At 40.3% G+C, this 26,443-nt stretch overlaps 47 non-coding genes across 47 annotated transcripts; 16 read left to right on the plus strand and 31 right to left on the minus strand.

Annotated features, from left to right (window-relative positions):
- Nucleotides 1–715: 715 nt before the first annotated feature.
- Nucleotides 716–787, minus strand: TRNAE-UUC (transfer RNA glutamic acid (anticodon UUC)). The gene has a single exon. It is a non-coding gene; the product is annotated as a tRNA-Glu (tRNA).
- An 88-nt stretch (nt 788–875) lies between these two features.
- Nucleotides 876–948, plus strand: TRNAM-CAU (transfer RNA methionine (anticodon CAU)). Its single transcript has one exon. It is a non-coding gene; the product is annotated as a tRNA-Met (tRNA).
- A 302-nt stretch (nt 949–1,250) lies between these two features.
- On the minus strand, nt 1,251–1,322 carry TRNAE-CUC (transfer RNA glutamic acid (anticodon CUC)). The gene has a single exon. It is a non-coding gene; the product is annotated as a tRNA-Glu (tRNA).
- Nucleotides 1,323–2,395: 1,073 nt separating this feature from the next.
- TRNAE-UUC (transfer RNA glutamic acid (anticodon UUC)) lies at nt 2,396–2,467 on the minus strand. The gene has a single exon. It is a non-coding gene; the product is annotated as a tRNA-Glu (tRNA).
- Nucleotides 2,468–2,555: 88 nt separating this feature from the next.
- Nucleotides 2,556–2,628, plus strand: TRNAM-CAU (transfer RNA methionine (anticodon CAU)). Its single transcript has one exon. It is a non-coding gene; the product is annotated as a tRNA-Met (tRNA).
- Nucleotides 2,629–2,930: 302 nt separating this feature from the next.
- Nucleotides 2,931–3,002, minus strand: TRNAE-CUC (transfer RNA glutamic acid (anticodon CUC)). The gene has a single exon. It is a non-coding gene; the product is annotated as a tRNA-Glu (tRNA).
- Nucleotides 3,003–4,076: 1,074 nt separating this feature from the next.
- On the minus strand, nt 4,077–4,148 carry TRNAE-UUC (transfer RNA glutamic acid (anticodon UUC)). Its single transcript has one exon. It is a non-coding gene; the product is annotated as a tRNA-Glu (tRNA).
- Nucleotides 4,149–4,236: 88 nt separating this feature from the next.
- TRNAM-CAU (transfer RNA methionine (anticodon CAU)) lies at nt 4,237–4,309 on the plus strand. The gene has a single exon. It is a non-coding gene; the product is annotated as a tRNA-Met (tRNA).
- A 302-nt stretch (nt 4,310–4,611) lies between these two features.
- TRNAE-CUC (transfer RNA glutamic acid (anticodon CUC)) lies at nt 4,612–4,683 on the minus strand. The gene has a single exon. It is a non-coding gene; the product is annotated as a tRNA-Glu (tRNA).
- A 1,073-nt stretch (nt 4,684–5,756) lies between these two features.
- TRNAE-UUC (transfer RNA glutamic acid (anticodon UUC)) lies at nt 5,757–5,828 on the minus strand. The gene has a single exon. It is a non-coding gene; the product is annotated as a tRNA-Glu (tRNA).
- Nucleotides 5,829–5,916: 88 nt separating this feature from the next.
- TRNAM-CAU (transfer RNA methionine (anticodon CAU)) lies at nt 5,917–5,989 on the plus strand. Its single transcript has one exon. It is a non-coding gene; the product is annotated as a tRNA-Met (tRNA).
- Nucleotides 5,990–6,291: 302 nt separating this feature from the next.
- On the minus strand, nt 6,292–6,363 carry TRNAE-CUC (transfer RNA glutamic acid (anticodon CUC)). Its single transcript has one exon. It is a non-coding gene; the product is annotated as a tRNA-Glu (tRNA).
- Nucleotides 6,364–7,436: 1,073 nt separating this feature from the next.
- TRNAE-UUC (transfer RNA glutamic acid (anticodon UUC)) lies at nt 7,437–7,508 on the minus strand. The gene has a single exon. It is a non-coding gene; the product is annotated as a tRNA-Glu (tRNA).
- An 88-nt stretch (nt 7,509–7,596) lies between these two features.
- On the plus strand, nt 7,597–7,669 carry TRNAM-CAU (transfer RNA methionine (anticodon CAU)). The gene has a single exon. It is a non-coding gene; the product is annotated as a tRNA-Met (tRNA).
- A 302-nt stretch (nt 7,670–7,971) lies between these two features.
- TRNAE-CUC (transfer RNA glutamic acid (anticodon CUC)) lies at nt 7,972–8,043 on the minus strand. The gene has a single exon. It is a non-coding gene; the product is annotated as a tRNA-Glu (tRNA).
- Nucleotides 8,044–9,116: 1,073 nt separating this feature from the next.
- On the minus strand, nt 9,117–9,188 carry TRNAE-UUC (transfer RNA glutamic acid (anticodon UUC)). Its single transcript has one exon. It is a non-coding gene; the product is annotated as a tRNA-Glu (tRNA).
- An 88-nt stretch (nt 9,189–9,276) lies between these two features.
- TRNAM-CAU (transfer RNA methionine (anticodon CAU)) lies at nt 9,277–9,349 on the plus strand. Its single transcript has one exon. It is a non-coding gene; the product is annotated as a tRNA-Met (tRNA).
- A 302-nt stretch (nt 9,350–9,651) lies between these two features.
- Nucleotides 9,652–9,723, minus strand: TRNAE-CUC (transfer RNA glutamic acid (anticodon CUC)). Its single transcript has one exon. It is a non-coding gene; the product is annotated as a tRNA-Glu (tRNA).
- Nucleotides 9,724–10,796: 1,073 nt separating this feature from the next.
- On the minus strand, nt 10,797–10,868 carry TRNAE-UUC (transfer RNA glutamic acid (anticodon UUC)). Its single transcript has one exon. It is a non-coding gene; the product is annotated as a tRNA-Glu (tRNA).
- An 88-nt stretch (nt 10,869–10,956) lies between these two features.
- TRNAM-CAU (transfer RNA methionine (anticodon CAU)) lies at nt 10,957–11,029 on the plus strand. The gene has a single exon. It is a non-coding gene; the product is annotated as a tRNA-Met (tRNA).
- Nucleotides 11,030–11,331: 302 nt separating this feature from the next.
- Nucleotides 11,332–11,403, minus strand: TRNAE-CUC (transfer RNA glutamic acid (anticodon CUC)). The gene has a single exon. It is a non-coding gene; the product is annotated as a tRNA-Glu (tRNA).
- A 1,068-nt stretch (nt 11,404–12,471) lies between these two features.
- On the minus strand, nt 12,472–12,543 carry TRNAE-UUC (transfer RNA glutamic acid (anticodon UUC)). Its single transcript has one exon. It is a non-coding gene; the product is annotated as a tRNA-Glu (tRNA).
- Nucleotides 12,544–12,631: 88 nt separating this feature from the next.
- Nucleotides 12,632–12,704, plus strand: TRNAM-CAU (transfer RNA methionine (anticodon CAU)). Its single transcript has one exon. It is a non-coding gene; the product is annotated as a tRNA-Met (tRNA).
- A 302-nt stretch (nt 12,705–13,006) lies between these two features.
- TRNAE-CUC (transfer RNA glutamic acid (anticodon CUC)) lies at nt 13,007–13,078 on the minus strand. The gene has a single exon. It is a non-coding gene; the product is annotated as a tRNA-Glu (tRNA).
- A 1,068-nt stretch (nt 13,079–14,146) lies between these two features.
- Nucleotides 14,147–14,218, minus strand: TRNAE-UUC (transfer RNA glutamic acid (anticodon UUC)). Its single transcript has one exon. It is a non-coding gene; the product is annotated as a tRNA-Glu (tRNA).
- Nucleotides 14,219–14,306: 88 nt separating this feature from the next.
- On the plus strand, nt 14,307–14,379 carry TRNAM-CAU (transfer RNA methionine (anticodon CAU)). The gene has a single exon. It is a non-coding gene; the product is annotated as a tRNA-Met (tRNA).
- A 302-nt stretch (nt 14,380–14,681) lies between these two features.
- On the minus strand, nt 14,682–14,753 carry TRNAE-CUC (transfer RNA glutamic acid (anticodon CUC)). The gene has a single exon. It is a non-coding gene; the product is annotated as a tRNA-Glu (tRNA).
- A 1,067-nt stretch (nt 14,754–15,820) lies between these two features.
- TRNAE-UUC (transfer RNA glutamic acid (anticodon UUC)) lies at nt 15,821–15,892 on the minus strand. Its single transcript has one exon. It is a non-coding gene; the product is annotated as a tRNA-Glu (tRNA).
- An 88-nt stretch (nt 15,893–15,980) lies between these two features.
- On the plus strand, nt 15,981–16,053 carry TRNAM-CAU (transfer RNA methionine (anticodon CAU)). Its single transcript has one exon. It is a non-coding gene; the product is annotated as a tRNA-Met (tRNA).
- A 302-nt stretch (nt 16,054–16,355) lies between these two features.
- Nucleotides 16,356–16,427, minus strand: TRNAE-CUC (transfer RNA glutamic acid (anticodon CUC)). The gene has a single exon. It is a non-coding gene; the product is annotated as a tRNA-Glu (tRNA).
- Nucleotides 16,428–17,490: 1,063 nt separating this feature from the next.
- On the minus strand, nt 17,491–17,562 carry TRNAE-UUC (transfer RNA glutamic acid (anticodon UUC)). The gene has a single exon. It is a non-coding gene; the product is annotated as a tRNA-Glu (tRNA).
- An 88-nt stretch (nt 17,563–17,650) lies between these two features.
- On the plus strand, nt 17,651–17,723 carry TRNAM-CAU (transfer RNA methionine (anticodon CAU)). Its single transcript has one exon. It is a non-coding gene; the product is annotated as a tRNA-Met (tRNA).
- Nucleotides 17,724–18,025: 302 nt separating this feature from the next.
- TRNAE-CUC (transfer RNA glutamic acid (anticodon CUC)) lies at nt 18,026–18,097 on the minus strand. Its single transcript has one exon. It is a non-coding gene; the product is annotated as a tRNA-Glu (tRNA).
- A 1,067-nt stretch (nt 18,098–19,164) lies between these two features.
- On the minus strand, nt 19,165–19,236 carry TRNAE-UUC (transfer RNA glutamic acid (anticodon UUC)). Its single transcript has one exon. It is a non-coding gene; the product is annotated as a tRNA-Glu (tRNA).
- An 88-nt stretch (nt 19,237–19,324) lies between these two features.
- TRNAM-CAU (transfer RNA methionine (anticodon CAU)) lies at nt 19,325–19,397 on the plus strand. The gene has a single exon. It is a non-coding gene; the product is annotated as a tRNA-Met (tRNA).
- Nucleotides 19,398–19,699: 302 nt separating this feature from the next.
- On the minus strand, nt 19,700–19,771 carry TRNAE-CUC (transfer RNA glutamic acid (anticodon CUC)). The gene has a single exon. It is a non-coding gene; the product is annotated as a tRNA-Glu (tRNA).
- Nucleotides 19,772–20,845: 1,074 nt separating this feature from the next.
- Nucleotides 20,846–20,917, minus strand: TRNAE-UUC (transfer RNA glutamic acid (anticodon UUC)). The gene has a single exon. It is a non-coding gene; the product is annotated as a tRNA-Glu (tRNA).
- Nucleotides 20,918–21,005: 88 nt separating this feature from the next.
- TRNAM-CAU (transfer RNA methionine (anticodon CAU)) lies at nt 21,006–21,078 on the plus strand. The gene has a single exon. It is a non-coding gene; the product is annotated as a tRNA-Met (tRNA).
- A 1,135-nt stretch (nt 21,079–22,213) lies between these two features.
- Nucleotides 22,214–22,285, minus strand: TRNAE-UUC (transfer RNA glutamic acid (anticodon UUC)). The gene has a single exon. It is a non-coding gene; the product is annotated as a tRNA-Glu (tRNA).
- An 88-nt stretch (nt 22,286–22,373) lies between these two features.
- TRNAM-CAU (transfer RNA methionine (anticodon CAU)) lies at nt 22,374–22,446 on the plus strand. Its single transcript has one exon. It is a non-coding gene; the product is annotated as a tRNA-Met (tRNA).
- A 302-nt stretch (nt 22,447–22,748) lies between these two features.
- Nucleotides 22,749–22,820, minus strand: TRNAE-CUC (transfer RNA glutamic acid (anticodon CUC)). The gene has a single exon. It is a non-coding gene; the product is annotated as a tRNA-Glu (tRNA).
- A 1,062-nt stretch (nt 22,821–23,882) lies between these two features.
- On the minus strand, nt 23,883–23,954 carry TRNAE-UUC (transfer RNA glutamic acid (anticodon UUC)). Its single transcript has one exon. It is a non-coding gene; the product is annotated as a tRNA-Glu (tRNA).
- Nucleotides 23,955–24,042: 88 nt separating this feature from the next.
- On the plus strand, nt 24,043–24,115 carry TRNAM-CAU (transfer RNA methionine (anticodon CAU)). The gene has a single exon. It is a non-coding gene; the product is annotated as a tRNA-Met (tRNA).
- A 302-nt stretch (nt 24,116–24,417) lies between these two features.
- Nucleotides 24,418–24,489, minus strand: TRNAE-CUC (transfer RNA glutamic acid (anticodon CUC)). The gene has a single exon. It is a non-coding gene; the product is annotated as a tRNA-Glu (tRNA).
- A 1,065-nt stretch (nt 24,490–25,554) lies between these two features.
- TRNAE-UUC (transfer RNA glutamic acid (anticodon UUC)) lies at nt 25,555–25,626 on the minus strand. Its single transcript has one exon. It is a non-coding gene; the product is annotated as a tRNA-Glu (tRNA).
- Nucleotides 25,627–25,714: 88 nt separating this feature from the next.
- On the plus strand, nt 25,715–25,787 carry TRNAM-CAU (transfer RNA methionine (anticodon CAU)). Its single transcript has one exon. It is a non-coding gene; the product is annotated as a tRNA-Met (tRNA).
- A 302-nt stretch (nt 25,788–26,089) lies between these two features.
- Nucleotides 26,090–26,161, minus strand: TRNAE-CUC (transfer RNA glutamic acid (anticodon CUC)). Its single transcript has one exon. It is a non-coding gene; the product is annotated as a tRNA-Glu (tRNA).
- Between the last annotated feature and the right edge of the window lie 282 nt (nt 26,162–26,443).

A 26,443-nucleotide genomic window follows, 5' to 3' on the forward strand; every position in this document is an offset into this window, starting at 1 on the left:
CAATGGTATGTGGTGCAAATAAATATCCAAAAACTCTGGTGGTTGACATTTTTGCTGCATAGAGCAGCTCAAACCTAAACTGATTCCATCTACAAGGTACGTGGCAGCTTTTGAATGTGCGTACATGTACCAAAGGAGGGTCACTCCCATAGCAGGAATTGAACCAGTAAACCAGGGATACTAGGTCCTTTTCCACATGGGTAAAGCTTTACACTATCCAACAAAACAGTTTAAAAAAAAAAAAAAAAAAAAAAAAAAGAAGTTTTATGCTTTGATTGAATAACTTTTACATCACTAAAGCTAAAACTTACCACATGAACACCATAATTAGCATATCAGTTGGTAATCTGAAGAATATGATTTTATTCCTCACACGTGGTAATACTCCCTCCTTTTCTCAAGAGATTTTGTTACCAACTCAGAACTTTCCCATTAATTTCTGAAACGTTTCCGATTGGAAAGGAAGTAGGAGCCCTAACGACAGACAGAACACATGGATTGTTGAGTCCCTTAACACTTTGGAGTAAAAAGGTGTAGTTGAGAATGAGTTAAGCTATGAAACAAAATTAAATCTTGTGCAAAAGGTCAGAATGAATGACAAATACCCTGGTGTTTAGCATTTGTGACTGCATTGTGCAAATTCTATCTGAAATACTTTTATCTGCAAAACACATTTCGGTCTTTGAATGTTGGCAGTAGTACAGAAAAAAGTGCATTCCCATACCGGGAGTCGAACCCGGGCCGCCTGGGTGAAAACCAGGAATCCTAACCGCTAGACCATATGGGAATAGATACCTTCAAACTCATTGACAATATGAAAAAAATAAGTTTCGTGCCTTGCACAAGAAATGTCTGCAGATTAGCATGTGTGTCTTGCCTCGTTAGCGCAGTAGGTAGTGCGTCAGTCTCATAATCTGAAGGTCGTGAGTTCGATCCTCACACGGGGCAGCATATTCCTCTTTTCTTAAGAGATCTTGTCCCCAACTTAGAACTTTCCCTTTCAGTTCTAAAACAATTCTGATAGTTAAGGAATTGTGAACCCAAATGACAGATAGTACACATGGGTTGTTGAGTCTCTTAACACTTTTGGTGTAAAAAGAGGTAGTTGGGAATGGTTTGAGCTATGAAAAGTCACAGGGAGCTGGTGTTCAGCATTTTTGATGCTTAAATCCAAATTGTACCTGAAATACTTTGGTCCGAAAACAACGTGTCAGTCTTTGAAAGTTGGCGGTAGTACAGAAAAGGGTACTTTCCCATACCGGGAGTCGAACCCGGGCCGCCTGGGTGAGAACCAGGAATCCTAACCGCTAGACCATATGGGAAATGATGCATATCAGAATCAGTGACAATCTAAAAAAAAGAAGTTTACTACTTGGCACAAGAAACTTCTGCTGTTCAGTTTTCGCAACTTGCCTCGTTAACACAGTAGGAAGCAAATCAGTCTCATAAGCTGAAGGTTGAACGTTTGATGGTCAGAAGAGGCACTGGCCCCTTGTTTTTTCAATCAATTCTGTCTCCATCGTGGCTAGAGAGCCACCGATTTTTCCCATTCAGTACCAAAACATAACCGATTGCAGCAAGGAGGAGAGCTCTAATGACAGACAGGGAAAAAAGGGTTGCTGAGTCCCTTAAAACCTAGGAGTTAAATAAGAGAAATAGGAATGGTTTGAGATTTGACCTCCAATGGTATGTGGTGCAAATAAATATCCAAAAACTCTGGTGGTTGACATTTTTGCTGCATAGAGCAGCTCAAACCTAAACTGATTCCATCTACAAGGTACGTGGCAGCTTTTGAATGTGCGTACATGTACCAAAGGAGGGTCACTCCCATAGCAGGAATTGAACCAGTAAACCAGGGATACTAGGTCCTTTTCCACATGGGTAAAGCTTTACACTATCCAACAAAACAGTTTAAAAAAAAAAAAAAAAAAAAAAAAAGAAGTTTTATGCTTTGATTGAATAACTTTTACATCACTAAAGCTAAAACTTACCACATGAACACCATAATTAGCATATCAGTTGGTAATCTGAAGAATATGATTTTATTCCTCACACGTGGTAATACTCCCTCCTTTTCTCAAGAGATTTTGTTACCAACTCAGAACTTTCCCATTAATTTCTGAAACGTTTCCGATTGGAAAGGAAGTAGGAGCCCTAACGACAGACAGAACACATGGATTGTTGAGTCCCTTAACACTTTGGAGTAAAAAGGTGTAGTTGAGAATGAGTTAAGCTATGAAACAAAATTAAATCTTGTGCAAAAGGTCAGAATGAATGACAAATACCCTGGTGTTTAGCATTTGTGACTGCATTGTGCAAATTCTATCTGAAATACTTTTATCTGCAAAACACATTTCGGTCTTTGAATGTTGGCAGTAGTACAGAAAAAAGTGCATTCCCATACCGGGAGTCGAACCCGGGCCGCCTGGGTGAAAACCAGGAATCCTAACCGCTAGACCATATGGGAATAGATACCTTCAAACTCATTGACAATATGAAAAAAATAAGTTTCGTGCCTTGCACAAGAAATGTCTGCAGATTAGCATGTGTGTCTTGCCTCGTTAGCGCAGTAGGTAGTGCGTCAGTCTCATAATCTGAAGGTCGTGAGTTCGATCCTCACACGGGGCAGCATATTCCTCTTTTCTTAAGAGATCTTGTCCCCAACTTAGAACTTTCCCTTTCAGTTCTAAAACAATTCTGATAGTTAAGGAATTGTGAACCCAAATGACAGATAGTACACATGGGTTGTTGAGTCTCTTAACACTTTTGGTGTAAAAAGAGGTAGTTGGGAATGGTTTGAGCTATGAAAAGTCACAGGGAGCTGGTGTTCAGCATTTTTGATGCTTAAATCCAAATTGTACCTGAAATACTTTGGTCCGAAAACAACGTGTCAGTCTTTGAAAGTTGGCGGTAGTACAGAAAAGGGTACTTTCCCATACCGGGAGTCGAACCCGGGCCGCCTGGGTGAGAACCAGGAATCCTAACCGCTAGACCATATGGGAAATGATGCATATCAGAATCAGTGACAATCTAAAAAAAAGAAGTTTACTACTTGGCACAAGAAACTTCTGCTGTTCAGTTTTCGCAACTTGCCTCGTTAACACAGTAGGAAGCAAATCAGTCTCATAAGCTGAAGGTTGAACGTTTGATGGTCAGAAGAGGCACTGGCCCCTTGTTTTTTCAATCAATTCTGTCTCCATCGTGGCTAGAGAGCCACCGATTTTTCCCATTCAGTACCAAAACATAACCGATTGCAGCAAGGAGGAGAGCTCTAATGACAGACAGGGAAAAAAGGGTTGCTGAGTCCCTTAAAACCTAGGAGTTAAATAAGAGAAATAGGAATGGTTTGAGATTTGACCTCCAATGGTATGTGGTGCAAATAAATATCCAAAAACTCTGGTGGTTGACATTTTTGCTGCATAGAGCAGCTCAAACCTAAACTGATTCCATCTACAAGGTACGTGGCAGCTTTTGAATGTGCGTACATGTACCAAAGGAGGGTCACTCCCATAGCAGGAATTGAACCAGTAAACCAGGGATACTAGGTCCTTTTCCACATGGGTAAAGCTTTACACTATCCAACAAAACAGTTTAAAAAAAAAAAAAAAAAAAAAAAAAAGAAGTTTTATGCTTTGATTGAATAACTTTTACATCACTAAAGCTAAAACTTACCACATGAACACCATAATTAGCATATCAGTTGGTAATCTGAAGAATATGATTTTATTCCTCACACGTGGTAATACTCCCTCCTTTTCTCAAGAGATTTTGTTACCAACTCAGAACTTTCCCATTAATTTCTGAAACGTTTCCGATTGGAAAGGAAGTAGGAGCCCTAACGACAGACAGAACACATGGATTGTTGAGTCCCTTAACACTTTGGAGTAAAAAGGTGTAGTTGAGAATGAGTTAAGCTATGAAACAAAATTAAATCTTGTGCAAAAGGTCAGAATGAATGACAAATACCCTGGTGTTTAGCATTTGTGACTGCATTGTGCAAATTCTATCTGAAATACTTTTATCTGCAAAACACATTTCGGTCTTTGAATGTTGGCAGTAGTACAGAAAAAAGTGCATTCCCATACCGGGAGTCGAACCCGGGCCGCCTGGGTGAAAACCAGGAATCCTAACCGCTAGACCATATGGGAATAGATACCTTCAAACTCATTGACAATATGAAAAAAATAAGTTTCGTGCCTTGCACAAGAAATGTCTGCAGATTAGCATGTGTGTCTTGCCTCGTTAGCGCAGTAGGTAGTGCGTCAGTCTCATAATCTGAAGGTCGTGAGTTCGATCCTCACACGGGGCAGCATATTCCTCTTTTCTTAAGAGATCTTGTCCCCAACTTAGAACTTTCCCTTTCAGTTCTAAAACAATTCTGATAGTTAAGGAATTGTGAACCCAAATGACAGATAGTACACATGGGTTGTTGAGTCTCTTAACACTTTTGGTGTAAAAAGAGGTAGTTGGGAATGGTTTGAGCTATGAAAAGTCACAGGGAGCTGGTGTTCAGCATTTTTGATGCTTAAATCCAAATTGTACCTGAAATACTTTGGTCCGAAAACAACGTGTCAGTCTTTGAAAGTTGGCGGTAGTACAGAAAAGGGTACTTTCCCATACCGGGAGTCGAACCCGGGCCGCCTGGGTGAGAACCAGGAATCCTAACCGCTAGACCATATGGGAAATGATGCATATCAGAATCAGTGACAATCTAAAAAAAAGAAGTTTACTACTTGGCACAAGAAACTTCTGCTGTTCAGTTTTCGCAACTTGCCTCGTTAACACAGTAGGAAGCAAATCAGTCTCATAAGCTGAAGGTTGAACGTTTGATGGTCAGAAGAGGCACTGGCCCCTTGTTTTTTCAATCAATTCTGTCTCCATCGTGGCTAGAGAGCCACCGATTTTTCCCATTCAGTACCAAAACATAACCGATTGCAGCAAGGAGGAGAGCTCTAATGACAGACAGGGAAAAAAGGGTTGCTGAGTCCCTTAAAACCTAGGAGTTAAATAAGAGAAATAGGAATGGTTTGAGATTTGACCTCCAATGGTATGTGGTGCAAATAAATATCCAAAAACTCTGGTGGTTGACATTTTTGCTGCATAGAGCAGCTCAAACCTAAACTGATTCCATCTACAAGGTACGTGGCAGCTTTTGAATGTGCGTACATGTACCAAAGGAGGGTCACTCCCATAGCAGGAATTGAACCAGTAAACCAGGGATACTAGGTCCTTTTCCACATGGGTAAAGCTTTACACTATCCAACAAAACAGTTTAAAAAAAAAAAAAAAAAAAAAAAAAGAAGTTTTATGCTTTGATTGAATAACTTTTACATCACTAAAGCTAAAACTTACCACATGAACACCATAATTAGCATATCAGTTGGTAATCTGAAGAATATGATTTTATTCCTCACACGTGGTAATACTCCCTCCTTTTCTCAAGAGATTTTGTTACCAACTCAGAACTTTCCCATTAATTTCTGAAACGTTTCCGATTGGAAAGGAAGTAGGAGCCCTAACGACAGACAGAACACATGGATTGTTGAGTCCCTTAACACTTTGGAGTAAAAAGGTGTAGTTGAGAATGAGTTAAGCTATGAAACAAAATTAAATCTTGTGCAAAAGGTCAGAATGAATGACAAATACCCTGGTGTTTAGCATTTGTGACTGCATTGTGCAAATTCTATCTGAAATACTTTTATCTGCAAAACACATTTCGGTCTTTGAATGTTGGCAGTAGTACAGAAAAAAGTGCATTCCCATACCGGGAGTCGAACCCGGGCCGCCTGGGTGAAAACCAGGAATCCTAACCGCTAGACCATATGGGAATAGATACCTTCAAACTCATTGACAATATGAAAAAAATAAGTTTCGTGCCTTGCACAAGAAATGTCTGCAGATTAGCATGTGTGTCTTGCCTCGTTAGCGCAGTAGGTAGTGCGTCAGTCTCATAATCTGAAGGTCGTGAGTTCGATCCTCACACGGGGCAGCATATTCCTCTTTTCTTAAGAGATCTTGTCCCCAACTTAGAACTTTCCCTTTCAGTTCTAAAACAATTCTGATAGTTAAGGAATTGTGAACCCAAATGACAGATAGTACACATGGGTTGTTGAGTCTCTTAACACTTTTGGTGTAAAAAGAGGTAGTTGGGAATGGTTTGAGCTATGAAAAGTCACAGGGAGCTGGTGTTCAGCATTTTTGATGCTTAAATCCAAATTGTACCTGAAATACTTTGGTCCGAAAACAACGTGTCAGTCTTTGAAAGTTGGCGGTAGTACAGAAAAGGGTACTTTCCCATACCGGGAGTCGAACCCGGGCCGCCTGGGTGAGAACCAGGAATCCTAACCGCTAGACCATATGGGAAATGATGCATATCAGAATCAGTGACAATCTAAAAAAAAGAAGTTTACTACTTGGCACAAGAAACTTCTGCTGTTCAGTTTTCGCAACTTGCCTCGTTAACACAGTAGGAAGCAAATCAGTCTCATAAGCTGAAGGTTGAACGTTTGATGGTCAGAAGAGGCACTGGCCCCTTGTTTTTTCAATCAATTCTGTCTCCATCGTGGCTAGAGAGCCACCGATTTTTCCCATTCAGTACCAAAACATAACCGATTGCAGCAAGGAGGAGAGCTCTAATGACAGACAGGGAAAAAAGGGTTGCTGGGTCCCTTAAAACCTAGGAGTTAAATAAGAGAAATAGGAATGGTTTGAGATTTGACCTCCAATGGTATGTGGTGCAAATAAATATCCAAAAACTCTGGTGGTTGACATTTTTGCTGCATAGAGCAGCTCAAACCTAAACTGATTCCATCTACAAGGTACGTGGCAGCTTTTGAATGTGCGTACATGTACCAAAGGAGGGTCACTCCCATAGCAGGAATTGAACCAGTAAACCAGGGATACTAGGTCCTTTTCCACATGGGTAAAGCTTTACACTATCCAACAAAACAGTTTAAAAAAAAAAAAAAAAAAAAAAAAAGAAGTTTTATGCTTTGATTGAATAACTTTTACATCACTAAAGCTAAAACTTACCACATGAACACCATAATTAGCATATCAGTTGGTAATCTGAAGAATATGATTTTATTCCTCACACGTGGTAATACTCCCTCCTTTTCTCAAGAGATTTTGTTACCAACTCAGAACTTTCCCATTAATTTCTGAAACGTTTCCGATTGGAAAGGAAGTAGGAGCCCTAACGACAGACAGAACACATGGATTGTTGAGTCCCTTAACACTTTGGAGTAAAAAGGTGTAGTTGAGAATGAGTTAAGCTATGAAACAAAATTAAATCTTGTGCAAAAGGTCAGAATGAATGACAAATACCCTGGTGTTTAGCATTTGTGACTGCATTGTGCAAATTCTATCTGAAATACTTTTATCTGCAAAACACATTTCGGTCTTTGAATGTTGGCAGTAGTACAGAAAAAAGTGCATTCCCATACCGGGAGTCGAACCCGGGCCGCCTGGGTGAAAACCAGGAATCCTAACCGCTAGACCATATGGGAATAGATACCTTCAAACTCATTGACAATATGAAAAAAATAAGTTTCGTGCCTTGCACAAGAAATGTCTGCAGATTAGCATGTGTGTCTTGCCTCGTTAGCGCAGTAGGTAGTGCGTCAGTCTCATAATCTGAAGGTCGTGAGTTCGATCCTCACACGGGGCAGCATATTCCTCTTTTCTTAAGAGATCTTGTCCCCAACTTAGAACTTTCCCTTTCAGTTCTAAAACAATTCTGATAGTTAAGGAATTGTGAACCCAAATGACAGATAGTACACATGGGTTGTTGAGTCTCTTAACACTTTTGGTGTAAAAAGAGGTAGTTGGGAATGGTTTGAGCTATGAAAAGTCACAGGGAGCTGGTGTTCAGCATTTTTGATGCTTAAATCCAAATTGTACCTGAAATACTTTGGTCCGAAAACAACGTGTCAGTCTTTGAAAGTTGGCGGTAGTACAGAAAAGGGTACTTTCCCATACCGGGAGTCGAACCCGGGCCGCCTGGGTGAGAACCAGGAATCCTAACCGCTAGACCATATGGGAAATGATGCATATCAGAATCAGTGACAATCTAAAAAAAAGAAGTTTACTACTTGGCACAAGAAACTTCTGCTGTTCAGTTTTCGCAACTTGCCTCGTTAACACAGTAGGAAGCAAATCAGTCTCATAAGCTGAAGGTTGAACGTTTGATGGTCAGAAGAGGCACTGGCCCCTTGTTTTTTCAATCAATTCTGTCTCCATCGTGGCTAGAGAGCCACCGATTTTTCCCATTCAGTACCAAAACATAACCGATTGCAGCAAGGAGGAGAGCTCTAATGACAGACAGGGAAAAAAGGGTTGCTGAGTCCCTTAAAACCTAGGAGTTAAATAAGAGAAATAGGAATGGTTTGAGATTTGACCTCCAATGGTATGTGGTGCAAATAAATATCCAAAAACTCTGGTGGTTGACATTTTTGCTGCATAGAGCAGCTCAAACCTAAACTGATTCCATCTACAAGGTACGTGGCAGCTTTTGAATGTGCGTACATGTACCAAAGGAGGGTCACTCCCATAGCAGGAATTGAACCAGTAAACCAGGGATACTAGGTCCTTTTCCACATGGGTAAAGCTTTACACTATCCAACAAAACAGTTTAAAAAAAAAAAAAAAAAAAAAAAAAGAAGTTTTATGCTTTGATTGAATAACTTTTACATCACTAAAGCTAAAACTTACCACATGAACACCATAATTAGCATATCAGTTGGTAATCTGAAGAATATGATTTTATTCCTCACACGTGGTAATACTCCCTCCTTTTCTCAAGAGATTTTGTTACCAACTCAGAACTTTCCCATTAATTTCTGAAACGTTTCCGATTGGAAAGGAAGTAGGAGCCCTAACGACAGACAGAACACATGGATTGTTGAGTCCCTTAACACTTTGGAGTAAAAAGGTGTAGTTGAGAATGAGTTAAGCTATGAAACAAAATTAAATCTTGTGCAAAAGGTCAGAATGAATGACAAATACCCTGGTGTTTAGCATTTGTGACTGCATTGTGCAAATTCTATCTGAAATACTTTTATCTGCAAAACACATTTCGGTCTTTGAATGTTGGCAGTAGTACAGAAAAAAGTGCATTCCCATACCGGGAGTCGAACCCGGGCCGCCTGGGTGAAAACCAGGAATCCTAACCGCTAGACCATATGGGAATAGATACCTTCAAACTCATTGACAATATGAAAAAAATAAGTTTCGTGCCTTGCACAAGAAATGTCTGCAGATTAGCATGTGTGTCTTGCCTCGTTAGCGCAGTAGGTAGTGCGTCAGTCTCATAATCTGAAGGTCGTGAGTTCGATCCTCACACGGGGCAGCATATTCCTCTTTTCTTAAGAGATCTTGTCCCCAACTTAGAACTTTCCCTTTCAGTTCTAAAACAATTCTGATAGTTAAGGAATTGTGAACCCAAATGACAGATAGTACACATGGGTTGTTGAGTCTCTTAACACTTTTGGTGTAAAAAGAGGTAGTTGGGAATGGTTTGAGCTATGAAAAGTCACAGGGAGCTGGTGTTCAGCATTTTTGATGCTTAAATCCAAATTGTACCTGAAATACTTTGGTCCGAAAACAACGTGTCAGTCTTTGAAAGTTGGCGGTAGTACAGAAAAGGGTACTTTCCCATACCGGGAGTCGAACCCAGGCCGCCTGGGTGAGAACCAGGAATCCTAACCGCTAGACCATATGGGAAATGATGCATATCAGAATCAGTGACAATCTAAAAAAAAGAAGTTTACTACTTGGCACAAGAAACTTCTGCTGTTCAGTTTTCGCAACTTGCCTCGTTAACACAGTAGGAAGCAAATCAGTCTCATAAGCTGAAGGTTGAACGTTTGATGGTCAGAAGAGGCACTGGCCCCTTGTTTTTTCAATCAATTCTGTCTCCATCGTGGCTAGAGAGCCACCGATTTTTCCCATTCAGTACCAAAACATAACCGATTGCAGCAAGGAGGAGAGCTCTAATGACAGACAGGGAAAAAAGGGTTGCTGAGTCCCTTAAAACCTAGGAGTTAAATAAGAGAAATAGGAATGGTTTGAGATTTGACCTCCAATGGTATGTGGTGCAAATAAATATCCAAAAACTCTGGTGGTTGACATTTTTGCTGCATAGAGCAGCTCAAACCTAAACTGATTCCATCTACAAGGTACGTGGCAGCTTTTGAATGTGCGTACATGTACCAAAGGAGGGTCACTCCCATAGCAGGAATTGAACCAGTAAACCAGGGATACTAGGTCCTTTTCCACATGGGTAAAGCTTTACACTATCCAACAAAACAGTTTAAAAAAAAAAAAAAAAAAAAAAAAAGAAGTTTTATGCTTTGATTGAATAACTTTTACATCACTAAAGCTAAAACTTACCACATGAACACCATAATTAGCATATCAGTTGGTAATCTGAAGAATATGATTTTATTCCTCACACGTGGTAATACTCCCTCCTTTTCTCAAGAGATTTTGTTACCAACTCAGAACTTTCCCATTAATTTCTGAAACGTTTCCGATTGGAAAGGAAGTAGGAGCCCTAACGACAGACAGAACACATGGATTGTTGAGTCCCTTAACACTTTGGAGTAAAAAGGTGTAGTTGAGAATGAGTTAAGCTATGAAACAAAATTAAATCTTGTGCAAAAGGTCAGAATGAATGACAAATACCCTGGTGTTTAGCATTTGTGACTGCATTGTGCAAATTCTATCTGAAATACTTTTATCTGCAAAACACATTTCGGTCTTTGAATGTTGGCAGTAGTACAGAAAAAAGTGCATTCCCATACCGGGAGTCGAACCCGGGCCGCCTGGGTGAAAACCAGGAATCCTAACCGCTAGACCATATGGGAATAGATACCTTCAAACTCATTGACAATATGAAAAAAATAAGTTTCGTGCCTTGCACAAGAAATGTCTGCAGATTAGCATGTGTGTCTTGCCTCGTTAGCGCAGTAGGTAGTGCGTCAGTCTCATAATCTGAAGGTCGTGAGTTCGATCCTCACACGGGGCAGCATATTCCTCTTTTCTTAAGAGATCTTGTCCCCAACTTAGAACTTTCCCTTTCAGTTCTAAAACAATTCTGATAGTTAAGGAATTGTGAACCCAAATGACAGATAGTACACATGGGTTGTTGAGTCTCTTAACACTTTTGGTGTAAAAAGAGGTAGTTGGGAATGGTTTGAGCTATGAAAAGTCACAGGGAGCTGGTGTTCAGCATTTTTGACGCTTAAATCCAAATTGTACCTGAAATACTTTGGTCCGAAAACAACGTGTCAGTCTTTGAAAGTTGGCGGTAGTACAGAAAAGGGTACTTTCCCATACCGGGAGTCGAACCCGGGCCGCCTGGGTGAGAACCAGGAATCCTAACCGCTAGACCATATGGGAAATGATGCATATCAGAATCAGTGACAATCTAAAAAAAAGAAGTTTACTACTTGGCACAAGAAACTTCTGCTGTTCAGTTTTCGCAACTTGCCTCGTTAACACAGTAGGAAGCAAATCAGTCTCATAAGCTGAAGGTTGAACGTTTGATGGTCAGAAGAGGCACTGGCCCCTTGTTTTTTCAATCAATTCTGTCTCCATCGTGGCTAGAGAGCCACCGATTTTTCCCATTCAGTACCAAAACATAACCGATTGCAGCAAGGAGGAGAGCTCTAATGACAGACAGGGAAAAAAGGGTTGCTGAGTCCCTTAAAACCTAGGAGTTAAATAAGAGAAATAGGAATGGTTTGAGATTTGACCTCCAATGGTATGTGGTGCAAATAAATATCCAAAAACTCTGGTGGTTGACATTTTTGCTGCATAGAGCAGCTCAAACCTAAACTGATTCCATCTACAAGGTACGTGGCAGCTTTTGAATGTGCGTACATGTACCAAAGGAGGGTCACTCCCATAGCAGGAATTGAACCAGTAAACCAGGGATACTAGGTCCTTTTCCACATGGGTAAAGCTTTACACTATCCAACAAAACAGTTTAAAAAAAAAAAAAAAAAAAAGAAGTTTTATGCTTTGATTGAATAACTTTTACATCACTAAAGCTAAAACTTACCACATGAACACCATAATTAGCATATCAGTTGGTAATCTGAAGAATATGATTTTATTCCTCACACGTGGTAATACTCCCTCCTTTTCTCAAGAGATTTTGTTACCAACTCAGAACTTTCCCATTAATTTCTGAAACGTTTCCGATTGGAAAGGAAGTAGGAGCCCTAACGACAGACAGAACACATGGATTGTTGAGTCCCTTAACACTTTGGAGTAAAAAGGTGTAGTTGAGAATGAGTTAAGCTATGAAACAAAATTAAATCTTGTGCAAAAGGTCAGAATGAATGACAAATACCCTGGTGTTTAGCATTTGTGACTGCATTGTGCAAATTCTATCTGAAATACTTTTATCTGCAAAACACATTTCGGTCTTTGAATGTTGGCAGTAGTACAGAAAAAAGTGCATTCCCATACCGGGAGTCGAACCCGGGCCGCCTGGGTGAAAACCAGGAATCCTAACCGCTAGACCATATGGGAATAGATACCTTCAAACTCATTGACAATATGAAAAAAATAAGTTTCGTGCCTTGCACAAGAAATGTCTGCAGATTAGCATGTGTGTCTTGCCTCGTTAGCGCAGTAGGTAGTGCGTCAGTCTCATAATCTGAAGGTCGTGAGTTCGATCCTCACACGGGGCAGCATATTCCTCTTTTCTTAAGAGATCTTGTCCCCAACTTAGAACTTTCCCTTTCAGTTCTAAAACAATTCTGATAGTTAAGGAATTGTGAACCCAAATGACAGATAGTACACATGGGTTGTTGAGTCTCTTAACACTTTTGGTGTAAAAAGAGGTAGTTGGGAATGGTTTGAGCTATGAAAAGTCACAGGGAGCTGGTGTTCAGCATTTTTGATGCTTAAATCCAAATTGTACCTGAAATACTTTGGTCCGAAAACAACGTGTCAGTCTTTGAAAGTTGGCGGTAGTACAGAAAAGGGTACTTTCCCATACCGGGAGTCGAACCCGGGCCGCCTGGGTGAGAACCAGGAATCCTAACCGCTAGACCATATGGGAAATGATGCATATCAGAATCAGTGACAATCTAAAAAAAAGAAGTTTACTACTTGGCACAAGAAACTTCTGCTGTTCAGTTTTCGCAACTTGCCTCGTTAACACAGTAGGAAGCAAATCAGTCTCATAAGCTGAAGGTTGAACGTTTGATGGTCAGAAGAGGCACTGGCCCCTTGTTTTTTCAATCAATTCTGTCTCCATCGTGGCTAGAGAGCCACCGATTTTTCCCATTCAGTACCAAAACATAACCGATTGCAGCAAGGAGGAGAGCTCTAATGACAGACAGGGAAAAAAGGGTTGCTGAGTCCCTTAAAACCTAGGAGTTAAATAAGAGAAATAGGAATGGTTTGAGATTTGACCTCCAATGGTATGTGGTGCAAATAAATATCCAAAAACTCTGGTGGTTGACATTTTTGCTGCATAGAGCAGCTCAAACCTAAACTGATTCCATCTACAAGGTACGTGGCAGCTTTTGAATGTGCGTACATGTACCAAAGGAGGGTCACTCCCATAGCAGGAATTGAACCAGTAAACCAGGGATACTAGGTCCTTTTCCACATGGGTAAAGCTTTACACTATCCAACAAAACAGTTTAAAAAAAAAAAAAAAAAAAAGAAGTTTTATGCTTTGATTGAATAACTTTTACATCACTAAAGCTAAAACTTACCACATGAACACCATAATTAGCATATCAGTTGGTAATCTGAAGAATATGATTTTATTCCTCACACGTGGTAATACTCCCTCCTTTTCTCAAGAGATTTTGTTACCAACTCAGAACTTTCCCATTAATTTCTGAAACGTTTCCGATTGGAAAGGAAGTAGGAGCCCTAACGACAGACAGAACACATGGATTGTTGAGTCCCTTAACACTTTGGAGTAAAAAGGTGTAGTTGAGAATGAGTTAAGCTATGAAACAAAATTAAATCTTGTGCAAAAGGTCAGAATGAATGACAAATACCCTGGTGTTTAGCATTTGTGACTGCATTGTGCAAATTCTATCTGAAATACTTTTATCTGCAAAACACATTTCGGTCTTTGAATGTTGGCAGTAGTACAGAAAAAAGTGCATTCCCATACCGGGAGTCGAACCCGGGCCGCCTGGGTGAAAACCAGGAATCCTAACCGCTAGACCATATGGGAATAGATACCTTCAAACTCATTGACAATATGAAAAAAATAAGTTTCGTGCCTTGCACAAGAAATGTCTGCAGATTAGCATGTGTGTCTTGCCTCGTTAGCGCAGTAGGTAGTGCGTCAGTCTCATAATCTGAAGGTCGTGAGTTCGATCCTCACACGGGGCAGCATATTCCTCTTTTCTTAAGAGATCTTGTCCCCAACTTAGAACTTTCCCTTTCAGTTCTAAAACAATTCTGATAGTTAAGGAATTGTGAACCCAAATGACAGATAGTACACATGGGTTGTTGAGTCTCTTAACACTTTTGGTGTAAAAAGAGGTAGTTGGGAATGGTTTGAGCTATGAAAAGTCACAGGGAGCTGGTGTTCAGCATTTTTGACGCTTAAATCCAAATTGTACCTGAAATACTTTGGTCCGAAAACAACGTGTCAACCTTTGAAAGTTGGCGGTAGTACAGAAAAGGGTACTTTCCCATACCGGGAGTCGAACCCGGGCCGCCTGGGTGAGAACCAGGAATCCTAACCGCTAGACCATATGGGAAATGATGCATATCAGAATCAGTGACAATCTAAAAAAAAGAAGTTTACTAATTGGCACAAGAAACTTCTGCTGTTCAGTTTTCGCAACTTGCCTCGTTAACACAGTAGGAAGCAAATCAGTCTCATAAGCTGAAGGTTGAACGTTTGATGGTCAGAAGAGGCACTGGCCCCTTGTTTTTTCAATCAATTCTGTCTCCATCGTGGCTAGAGAGCCACCGATTTTTCCCATTCAGTACCAAAACATAACCGATTGCAGCAAGGAGGAGAGCTCTAATGACAGACAGGGAAAAAAGGGTTGCTGAGTCCCTTAAAACCTAGGAGTTAAATAAGAGAAATAAGAATGGTTTGAGATTTGACCTCCAATGGTATGTGGTGCAAATAAATATCCAAAAACTCTGGTGGTTGACATTTTTGCTGCATAGAGCAGCTCAAACCTAAACTGATTCCATCTACAAGGTACGTGGCAGCTTTTGAATGTGCGTACATGTACCAAAGGAGGGTCACTCCCATAGCAGGAATTGAACCAGTAAACCAGGGATACTAGGTCCTTTTCCACATGGGTAAAGCTTTACACTATCCAACAAAACAGTTTAAAAAAAAAAAAAAAAAAAGAAGTTTTATGCTTTGATTGAATAACTTTTACATCACTAAAGCTAAAACTTACCACATGAACACCATAATTAGCATATCAGTTGGTAATCTGAAGAATATGATTTTATTCCTCACACGTGGTAATACTCCCTCCTTTTCTCAAGAGATTTTGTTACCAACTCAGAACTTTCCCATTAATTTCTGAAACGTTTCCGATTGGAAAGGAAGTAGGAGCCCTAACGACAGACAGAACACATGGATTGTTGAGTCCCTTAACACTTTGGAGTAAAAAGGTGTAGTTGAGAATGAGTTAAGCTATGAAACAAAATTAAATCTTGTGCAAAAGGTCAGAATGAATGACAAATACCCTGGTGTTTAGCATTTGTGACTGCATTGTGCAAATTCTATCTGAAATACTTTTATCTGCAAAACACATTTCGGTCTTTGAATGTTGGCAGTAGTACAGAAAAAAGTGCATTCCCATACCGGGAGTCGAACCCGGGCCGCCTGGGTGAAAACCAGGAATCCTAACCGCTAGACCATATGGGAATAGATACCTTCAAACTCATTGACAATATGAAAAAAATAAGTTTCGTGCCTTGCACAAGAAATGTCTGCAGATTAGCATGTGTGTCTTGCCTCGTTAGCGCAGTAGGTAGTGCGTCAGTCTCATAATCTGAAGGTCGTGAGTTCGATCCTCACACGGGGCAGCATATTCCTCTTTTCTTAAGAGATCTTGTCCCCAACTTAGAACTTTCCCTTTCAGTTCTAAAACAATTCTGATAGTTAAGGAATTGTGAACCCAAATGACAGATAGTACACATGGGTTGTTGAGTCTCTTAACACTTTTGGTGTAAAAAGAGGTAGTTGGGAATGGTTTGAGCTATGAAAAGTCACAGGGAGCTGGTGTTCAGCATTTTTGATGCTTAAATCCAAATTGTACCTGAAATACTTTGGTCCGAAAACAACGTGTCAGTCTTTGAAAGTTGGCGGTAGTACAGAAAAGGGTACTTTCCCATACCGGGAGTCGAACCCGGGCCACCTGGGTGAGAACCAGGAATCCTAACCGCTAGACCATATGGGAAATGATGCATATCAGAATCAGTGACAATCTAAAAAAAAGAAGTTTACTACTTGGCACAAGAAACTTCTGCTGTTCAGTTTTCGCAACTTGCCTCGTTAACACAGTAGGAAGCAAATCAGTCTCATAAGCTGAAGGTTGAACGTTTGATGGTCAGAAGAGGCACTGGCCCCTTGTTTTTTCAATCAATTCTGTCTCCATCGTGGCTAGAGAGCCACCGATTTTTCCCATTCAGTACCAAAACATAACCGATTGCAGCAAGGAGGAGAGCTCTAATGACAGACAGGGAAAAAAGGGTTGCTGAGTCCCTTAAAACCTAGGAGTTAAATAAGAGAAATAAGAATGGTTTGAGATTTGACCTCCAATGGTATGTGGTGCAAATAAATATCCAAAAACTCTGGTGGTTGACATTTTTGCTGCATAGAGCAGCTCAAACCTAAACTGATTCCATCTACAAGGTACGTGGCAGCTTTTGAATGTGCGTACATGTACCAAAGGAGGGTCACTCCCATAGCAGGAATTGAACCAGTAAACCAGGGATACTAGGTCCTTTTCCACATGGGTAAAGCTTTACACTATCCAACAAAACAGTTTAAAAAAAAAAAAAAAGAAGTTTTATGCTTTGATTGAATAACTTTTACATCACTAAAGCTAAAACTTACCACATGAACACCATAATTAGCATATCAGTTGGTAATCTGAAGAATATGATTTTATTCCTCACACGTGGTAATACTCCCTCCTTTTCTCAAGAGATTTTGTTACCAACTCAGAACTTTCCCATTAATTTCTGAAACGTTTCCGATTGGAAAGGAAGTAGGAGCCCTAACGACAGACAGAACACATGGATTGTTGAGTCCCTTAACACTTTGGAGTAAAAAGGTGTAGTTGAGAATGAGTTAAGCTATGAAACAAAATTAAATCTTGTGCAAAAGGTCAGAATGAATGACAAATACCCTGGTGTTTAGCATTTGTGACTGCATTGTGCAAATTCTATCTGAAATACTTTTATCTGCAAAACACATTTCGGTCTTTGAATGTTGGCAGTAGTACAGAAAAAAGTGCATTCCCATACCGGGAGTCGAACCCGGGCCGCCTGGGTGAAAACCAGGAATCCTAACCGCTAGACCATATGGGAATAGATACCTTCAAACTCATTGACAATATGAAAAAAATAAGTTTCGTGCCTTGCACAAGAAATGTCTGCAGATTAGCATGTGTGTCTTGCCTCGTTAGCGCAGTAGGTAGTGCGTCAGTCTCATAATCTGAAGGTCGTGAGTTCGATCCTCACACGGGGCAGCATATTCCTCTTTTCTTAAGAGATCTTGTCCCCAACTTAGAACTTTCCCTTTCAGTTCTAAAACAATTCTGATAGTTAAGGAATTGTGAACCCAAATGACAGATAGTACACATGGGTTGTTGAGTCTCTTAACACTTTTGGTGTAAAAAGAGGTAGTTGGGAATGGTTTGAGCTATGAAAAGTCACAGGGAGCTGGTGTTCAGCATTTTTGACGCTTAAATCCAAATTGTACCTGAAATACTTTGGTCCGAAAACAACGTGTCAACCTTTGAAAGTTGGCGGTAGTACAGAAAAGGGTACTTTCCCATACCGGGAGTCGAACCCGGGCCGCCTGGGTGAGAACCAGGAATCCTAACCGCTAGACCATATGGGAAATGATGCATATCAGAATCAGTGACAATCTAAAAAAAAGAAGTTTACTAATTGGCACAAGAAACTTCTGCTGTTCAGTTTTCGCAACTTGCCTCGTTAACACAGTAGGAAGCAAATCAGTCTCATAAGCTGAAGGTTGAACGTTTGATGGTCAGAAGAGGCACTGGCCCCTTGTTTTTTCAATCAATTCTGTCTCCATCGTGGCTAGAGAGCCACCGATTTTTCCCATTCAGTACCAAAACATAACCGATTGCAGCAAGGAGGAGAGCTCTAATGACAGACAGGGAAAAAAGGGTTGCTGAGTCCCTTAAAACCTAGGAGTTAAATAAGAGAAATAAGAATGGTTTGAGATTTGACCTCCAATGGTATGTGGTGCAAATAAATATCCAAAAACTCTGGTGGTTGACATTTTTGCTGCATAGAGCAGCTCAAACCTAAACTGATTCCATCTACAAGGTACGTGGCAGCTTTTGAATGTGCGTACATGTACCAAAGGAGGGTCACTCCCATAGCAGGAATTGAACCAGTAAACCAGGGATACTAGGTCCTTTTCCACATGGGTAAAGCTTTACACTATCCAACAAAACAGTTTAAAAAAAAAAAAAAAAAAAGAAGTTTTATGCTTTGATTGAATAACTTTTACATCACTAAAGCTAAAACTTACCACATGAACACCATAATTAGCATATCAGTTGGTAATCTGAAGAATATGATTTTATTCCTCACACGTGGTAATACTCCCTCCTTTTCTCAAGAGATTTTGTTACCAACTCAGAACTTTCCCATTAATTTCTGAAACGTTTCCGATTGGAAAGGAAGTAGGAGCCCTAACGACAGACAGAACACATGGATTGTTGAGTCCCTTAACACTTTGGAGTAAAAAGGTGTAGTTGAGAATGAGTTAAGCTATGAAACAAAATTAAATCTTGTGCAAAAGGTCAGAATGAATGACAAATACCCTGGTGTTTAGCATTTGTGACTGCATTGTGCAAATTCTATCTGAAATACTTTTATCTGCAAAACACATTTCGGTCTTTGAATGTTGGCAGTAGTACAGAAAAAAGTGCATTCCCATACCGGGAGTCGAACCCGGGCCGCCTGGGTGAAAACCAGGAATCCTAACCGCTAGACCATATGGGAATAGATACCTTCAAACTCATTGACAATATGAAAAAAATAAGTTTCGTGCCTTGCACAAGAAATGTCTGCAGATTAGCATGTGTGTCTTGCCTCGTTAGCGCAGTAGGTAGTGCGTCAGTCTCATAATCTGAAGGTCGTGAGTTCGATCCTCACACGGGGCAGCATATTCCTCTTTTCTTAAGAGATCTTGTCCCCAACTTAGAACTTTCCCTTTCAGTTCTAAAACAATTCTGATAGTTAAGGAATTGTGAACCCAAATGACAGATAGTACACATGGGTTGTTGAGTCTCTTAACACTTTTGGTGTAAAAAGAGGTAGTTGGGAATGGTTTGAGCTATGAAAAGTCACAGGGAGCTGGTGTTCAGCATTTTTGATGCTTAAATCCAAATTGTACCTGAAATACTTTGGTCCGAAAACAACGTGTCAGTCTTTGAAAGTTGGCGGTAGTACAGAAAAGGGTACTTTCCCATACCGGGAGTCGAACCCGGGCCACCTGGGTGAGAACCAGGAATCCTAACCGCTAGACCATATGGGAAATGATGCATATCAGAATCAGTGACAATCTAAAAAAAAGAAGTTTACTACTTGGCACAAGAAACTTCTGCTGTTCAGTTTTCGCAACTTGCCTCGTTAACACAGTAGGAAGCAAATCAGTCTCATAAGCTGAAGGTTGAACGTTTGATGGTCAGAAGAGGCACTGGCCCCTTGTTTTTTCAATGAATTCTGTCTCCATCGTGGCTAGAGAGCCACCGATTTTTCCCATTCAGTACCAAAACATAACCGATTGCAGCAAGGAGGAGAGCTCTAATGACAGACAGGGAAAAAAGGGTTGCTGAGTCCCTTAAAACCTAGGAGTTAAATAAGAGAAATAAGAATGGTTTGAGATTTGACCTCCAATGGTATGTGGTGCAAATAAATATCCAAAAACTCTGGTGGTTGACATTTTTGCTGCATAGAGCAGCTCAAACCTAAACTGATTCCATCTACAAGGTACGTGGCAGCTTTTGAATGTGCGTACATGTACCAAAGGAGGGTCACTCCCATAGCAGGAATTGAACCAGTAAACCAGGGATACTAGGTCCTTTTCCACATGGGTAAAGCTTTACACTATCCAACAAAACAGTTTAAAAAAAAAAAAAAAAAAAAAAAAAAGAAGTTTTATGCTTTGATTGAATAACTTTTACATCACTAAAGCTAAAACTTACCACATGAACACCATAATTAGCATATCAGTTGGTAATCTGAAGAATATGATTTTATTCCTCACACGTGGTAATACTCCCTCCTTTTCTCAAGAGATTTTGTTACCAACTCAGAACTTTCCCATTAATTTCTGAAACGTTTCCGATTGGAAAGGAAGTAGGAGCCCTAACGACAGACAGAACACATGGATTGTTGAGTCCCTTAACACTTTGGAGTAAAAAGGTGTAGTTGAGAATGAGTTAAGCTATGAAACAAAATTAAATCTTGTGCAAAAGGTCAGAATGAATGACAAATACCCTGGTGTTTAGCATTTGTGACTGCATTGTGCAAATTCTATCTGAAATACTTTTATCTGCAAAACACATTTCGGTCTTTGAATGTTGGCAGTAGTACAGAAAAAAGTGCATTCCCATACCGGGAGTCGAACCCGGGCCGCCTGGGTGAAAACCAGGAATCCTAACCGCTAGACCATATGGGAATAGATACCTTCAAACTCATTGACAATATGAAAAAAATAAGTTTCGTGCCTTGCACAAGAAATGTCTGCAGATTAGCATGTGTGTCTTGCCTCGTTAGCGCAGTAGGTAGTGCGTCAGTCTCATAATCTGAAGGTCGTGAGTTCGATCCTCACACGGGGCAGCATATTCCTCTTTTCTTAAGAGATCTTGTCCCCAACTTAGAACTTTCCCTTTCAGTTCTAAAACAATTCTGATAGTTAAGGAATTGTGAACCCAAATGACAGATAGTACACATGGGTTGTTGAGTCTCTTAACACTTTTGCAAGTTTTCGCAACTTGCCTCGTTAACACAGTAGGAAGCAAATCAGTCTCATAAGCTGAAGGTTGAACGTTTGATGGTCAGAAGAGGCACTGGCCCCTTGTTTTTTCAATCAATTCTGTCTCCATCGTGGCTAGAGAGCCACCGATTTTTCCCATTCAGTACCAAAACATAACCGATTGCAGCAAGGAGGAGAGCTCTAATGACAGACAGGGAAAAAAGGGTTGCTGAGTCCCTTAAAACCTAGGAGTTAAATAAGAGAAATAAGAATGGTTTGAGATTTGACCTCCAATGGTATGTGGTGCAAATAAATATCCAAAAACTCTGGTGGTTGACATTTTTGCTGCATAGAGCAGCTCAAACCTAAACTGATTCCATCTACAAGGTACGTGGCAGCTTTTGAATGTGCGTACATGTACCAAAGGAGGGTCACTCCCATAGCAGGAATTGAACCAGTAAACCAGGGATACTAGGTCCTTTTCCACATGGGTAAAGCTTTACACTATCCAACAAAACAGTTTAAAAAAAAAAAAAAAAAAAGAAGTTTTATGCTTTGATTGAATAACTTTTACATCACTAAAGCTAAAACTTACCACATGAACACCATAATTAGCATATCAGTTGGTAATCTGAAGAATATGATTTTATTCCTCACACGTGGTAATACTCCCTCCTTTTCTCAAGAGATTTTGTTACCAACTCAGAACTTTCCCATTAATTTCTGAAACGTTTCCGATTGGAAAGGAAGTAGGAGCCCTAACGACAGACAGAACACATGGATTGTTGAGTCCCTTAACACTTTGGAGTAAAAAGGTGTAGTTGAGAATGAGTTAAGCTATGAAACAAAATTAAATCTTGTGCAAAAGGTCAGAATGAATGACAAATACCCTGGTGTTTAGCATTTGTGACTGCATTGTGCAAATTCTATCTGAAATACTTTTATCTGCAAAACACATTTCGGTCTTTGAATGTTGGCAGTAGTACAGAAAAAAGTGCATTCCCATACCGGGAGTCGAACCCGGGCCGCCTGGGTGAAAACCAGGAATCCTAACCGCTAGACCATATGGGAATAGATACCTTCAAACTCATTGACAATATGAAAAAAATAAGTTTCGTGCCTTGCACAAGAAATGTCTGCAGATTAGCATGTGTGTCTTGCCTCGTTAGCGCAGTAGGTAGTGCGTCAGTCTCATAATCTGAAGGTCGTGAGTTCGATCCTCACATGGGGCAGCATATTCCTCTTTTCTTAAGAGATCTTGTCCCCAACTTAGAACTTTCCCTTTCAGTTCTAAAACAATTCTGATAGTTAAGGAATTGTGAACCCAAATGACAGATAGTACACATGGGTTGTTGAGTCTCTTAACACTTTTGGTGTAAAAAGAGGTAGTTGGGAATGGTTTGAGCTATGAAAAGTCACAGGGAGCTGGTGTTCAGCATTTTTGACGCTTAAATCCAAATTGTACCTGAAATACTTTGGTCCGAAAACAACGTGTCAGTCTTTGAAAGTTGGCGGTAGTACAGAAAAGGGTACTTTCCCATACCGGGAGTCGAACCCGGGCCGCCTGGGTGAGAACCAGGAATCCTAACCGCTAGACCATATGGGAAATGATGCATATCAGAATCAGTGACAATCTAAAAAAAAGAAGTTTACTACTTGGCACAAGAAACTTCTGCTGTTCAGTTTTCGCAACTTGCCTCGTTAACACAGTAGGAAGCAAATCAGTCTCATAAGCTGAAGGTTGAACGTTTGATGGTCAGAAGAGGCACTGGCCCCTTGTTTTTTCAATCAATTCTGTCTCCATCGTGGCTAGAGAGCCACCGATTTTTCCCATTCAGTACCAAAACATAACCGATTGCAGCAAGGAGGAGAGCTCTAATGACAGACAGGGAAAAAAGTTTTGCTGAGTCCCTTAAAACCTAGGAGTTAAATAAGAGAAATAAGAATGGTTTGAGATTTGACCTCCAATGGTATGTGGTGCAAATAAATATCCAAAAACTCTGGTGGTTGACATTTTTGCTGCATAGAGCAGCTCAAACCTAAACTGATTCCATCTACAAGGTACGTGGCAGCTTTTGAATGTGCGTACATGTACCAAAGGAGGGTCACTCCCATAGCAGGAATTGAACCAGTAAACCAGGGATACTAGGTCCTTTTCCACATGGGTAAAGCTTTACACTATCCAACAAAACAGTTTAAAAAAAAAAAAAAAAAGTTTTATGCTTTGATTGAATAACTTTTACATCACTAAAGCTAAAACTTACCACATGAACACCATAATTAGCATATCAGTTGGTAATCTGAAGAATATGATTTTATTCCTCACACGTGGTAATACTCCCTCCTTTTCTCAAGAGATTTTGTTACCAACTCAGAACTTTCCCATTAATTTCTGAAACGTTTCCGATTGGAAAGGAAGTAGGAGCCCTAACGACAGACAGAACACATGGATTGTTGAGTCCCTTAACACTTTGGAGTAAAAAGGTGTAGTTGAGAATGAGTTAAGCTATGAAACAAAATTAAACCTTGTGCAAAAGGTCAGAATGAATGACAAATACCCTGGTGTTTAGCATTTTTGACTGCATTGTGCAAATTCTATCTGAAATACTTTTATCTGCAAAACACATTTCGGTCTTTGAATGTTGGCAGTAGTACAGAAAAAAGTGCATTCCCATACCGGGAGTCGAACCCGGGCCGCCTGGGTGAAAACCAGGAATCCTAACCGCTAGACCATATGGGAATAGATACCTTCAAACTCATTGACAATATGAAAAAAATAAGTTTTGTGCCTTGCACAAGAAATGTCTGCAGATTAGCATGTGTGTCTTGCCTCGTTAGCGCAGTAGGTAGCGCGTCAGTCTCATATTCTGAAGTTCGTGAGTTCGATCCTCACACGGGGCAGCATATTCCTCTTTTCTTAAGAGATCTTGTCCCCAACTTAGAACTTTCCCTTTCAGTTCTAAAACAATTCTGATAGTTAAGGAATTGTGAACCCAAATGACAGATAGTACACATGGGTTGTTGAGTCTCTTAACACATTTGGTGTAAAAAGAGGTAGTTGGGAATGGTTTGAGCTATGAAAAGTCACAGGGAGCTGGTGTTCAGCATTTTTGACGCTTAAATCCAAATTGTACCTGAAATACTTTGGTCCGAAAACAACGTGTCAGTCTTTGAAAGTTGGCGGTAGTACAGAAAAGGGTACTTTCCCATACCGGGAGTCAAACCCGGGCCGCCTGGGTGAGAACCAGGAATCCTAACCGCTAGACCATATGCGAAATGATGCATATCAGAATCAGTGACAATCTAAAAAAAAGAAGTTTACTACTTGGCACAAGAAACTTCTGCTGTTCAGTTTTCGCAACTTGCCTCGTTAACACAGTAGGAAGCAAATCAGTCTCATAAGCTGAAGGTTGAACGTTTGATGGTCAGAAGAGGCACTGGCCCCTTGTTTTTTCAATCAATTCTGTCTCCATCGTGGCTAGAGAGCCACCGATTTTTCCCATTCAGTACCAAAACATAACCGATTGCAGCAAGGAGGAGAGCTCTAATGACAGACAGGGAAAAAAGGGTTGCTGAGTCCCTTAAAACCTAGGAGTTAAATAAGAGAAATAAGAATGGTTTGAGATTTGACCTCCAATGGTATGTGGTGCAAATAAATATCCAAAAACTCTGGTGGTTGACATTTTTGCTGCATAGAGCAGCTCAAACCTAAACTGATTCCATCTACAAGGTACGTGGCAGCTTTTGAATGTGCGTACATGTACCAAAGGAGGGTCACTCCCATAGCAGGAATTGAACCAGTAAACCAGGGATACTAGGTCCTTTTCCACATGGGTAAAGCTTTACACTATCCAACAAAACAGTTTAAAAAAAAAAAAAAAAAAAAGTTTTATGCTTTGATTGAATAACTTTTACATCACTAAAGCTAAAACTTACCACATGAACACCATAATTAGCATATCAGTTGGTAATCTGAAGAATATGATTTTATTCCTCACACGTGGTAATACTCCCTCCTTTTCTCAAGAGATTTTGTTACCAACTCAGAACTTTCCCATTAATTTCTGAAACGTTTCCGATTGGAAAGGAAGTAGGAGCCCTAACGACAGACAGAACACATGGATTGTTGAGTCCCTTAACACTTTGGAGTAAAAAGGTGTAGTTGAGAATGAGTTAAGCTATGAAACAAAATTAAACCTTGTGCAAAAGGTCAGAATGAATGACAAATACCCTGGTGTTTAGCATTTGTGACTGCATTGTGCAAATTCTATCTGAAATACTTTTATCTGCAAAACACATTTCGGTCTTTGAATGTTGGCAGTAGTACAGAAAAAAGTGCATTCCCATACCGGGAGTCGAACCCGGGCCGCCTGGGTGAAAACCAGGAATCCTAACCGCTAGACCATATGGGAATAGATACCTTCAAACTCATTGACAATATGAAAAAAATAAGTTTCGTGCCTTGCACAAGAAATGTCTGCAGATTAGCATGTGTGTCTTGCCTCGTTAGCGCAGTAGGTAGCGCGTCAGTCTCATAATCTGAAGGTCGTGAGTTCGATCCTCACACGGGGCAGCATATTCCTCTTTTCTTAAGAGATCTTGTCCCCAACTTAGAACTTTCCCTTTCAGTTCTAAAACAATTCTGATAGTTAAGGAATTGTGAACCCATATGACAGATAGTACACATGGGTTGTTGAGTCTCTTAACACTTTTGGTGTAAAAAGAGGTAGTTGGGAATGGTTTGAGCTATGAAAAGTCACAGGGAGCTGGTGTTCAGCATTTTTGACGCTTAAATCCAAATTGTACCTGAAATACTTTGGTCCGAAAACAACGTGTCAGTCTTTGAAAGTTGGCGGTAGTACAGAAAAGGGTACTTTCCCATACCGGGAGTCAAACCCGGGCCGCCTGGGTGAGAACCAGGAATCCTAACCACTAGACCATATGGGAAATGATGCATATCAGAATCAGTGACAATCTAAAAAAAAGAAGTTTACTACTTGGCACAAGAAACTTCTGCTGTTCAGTTTTCGCAACTTGCCTCGTTAACACAGTAGGAAGCAAATCAGTCTCATAAGCTGAAGGTTGAACGTTTGATGGTCAGAAGAGGCACTGGCCCCTTGTTTTTTCAATCAATTCTGTCTCCATCGCGGCTAGAGAGCCACCGATTTTTCCCATTCAGTACCAAAACATAACCGATTGCAGCAAGGAGGAGAGCTCTAATGACAGACA

The sequence above is a fragment of the Ranitomeya variabilis genome, chromosome 5, assembly GCF_051348905.1.
Source record: "Ranitomeya variabilis isolate aRanVar5 chromosome 5, aRanVar5.hap1, whole genome shotgun sequence".
NCBI classification, from domain to species: domain Eukaryota; kingdom Metazoa; phylum Chordata; class Amphibia; order Anura; family Dendrobatidae; genus Ranitomeya; species Ranitomeya variabilis.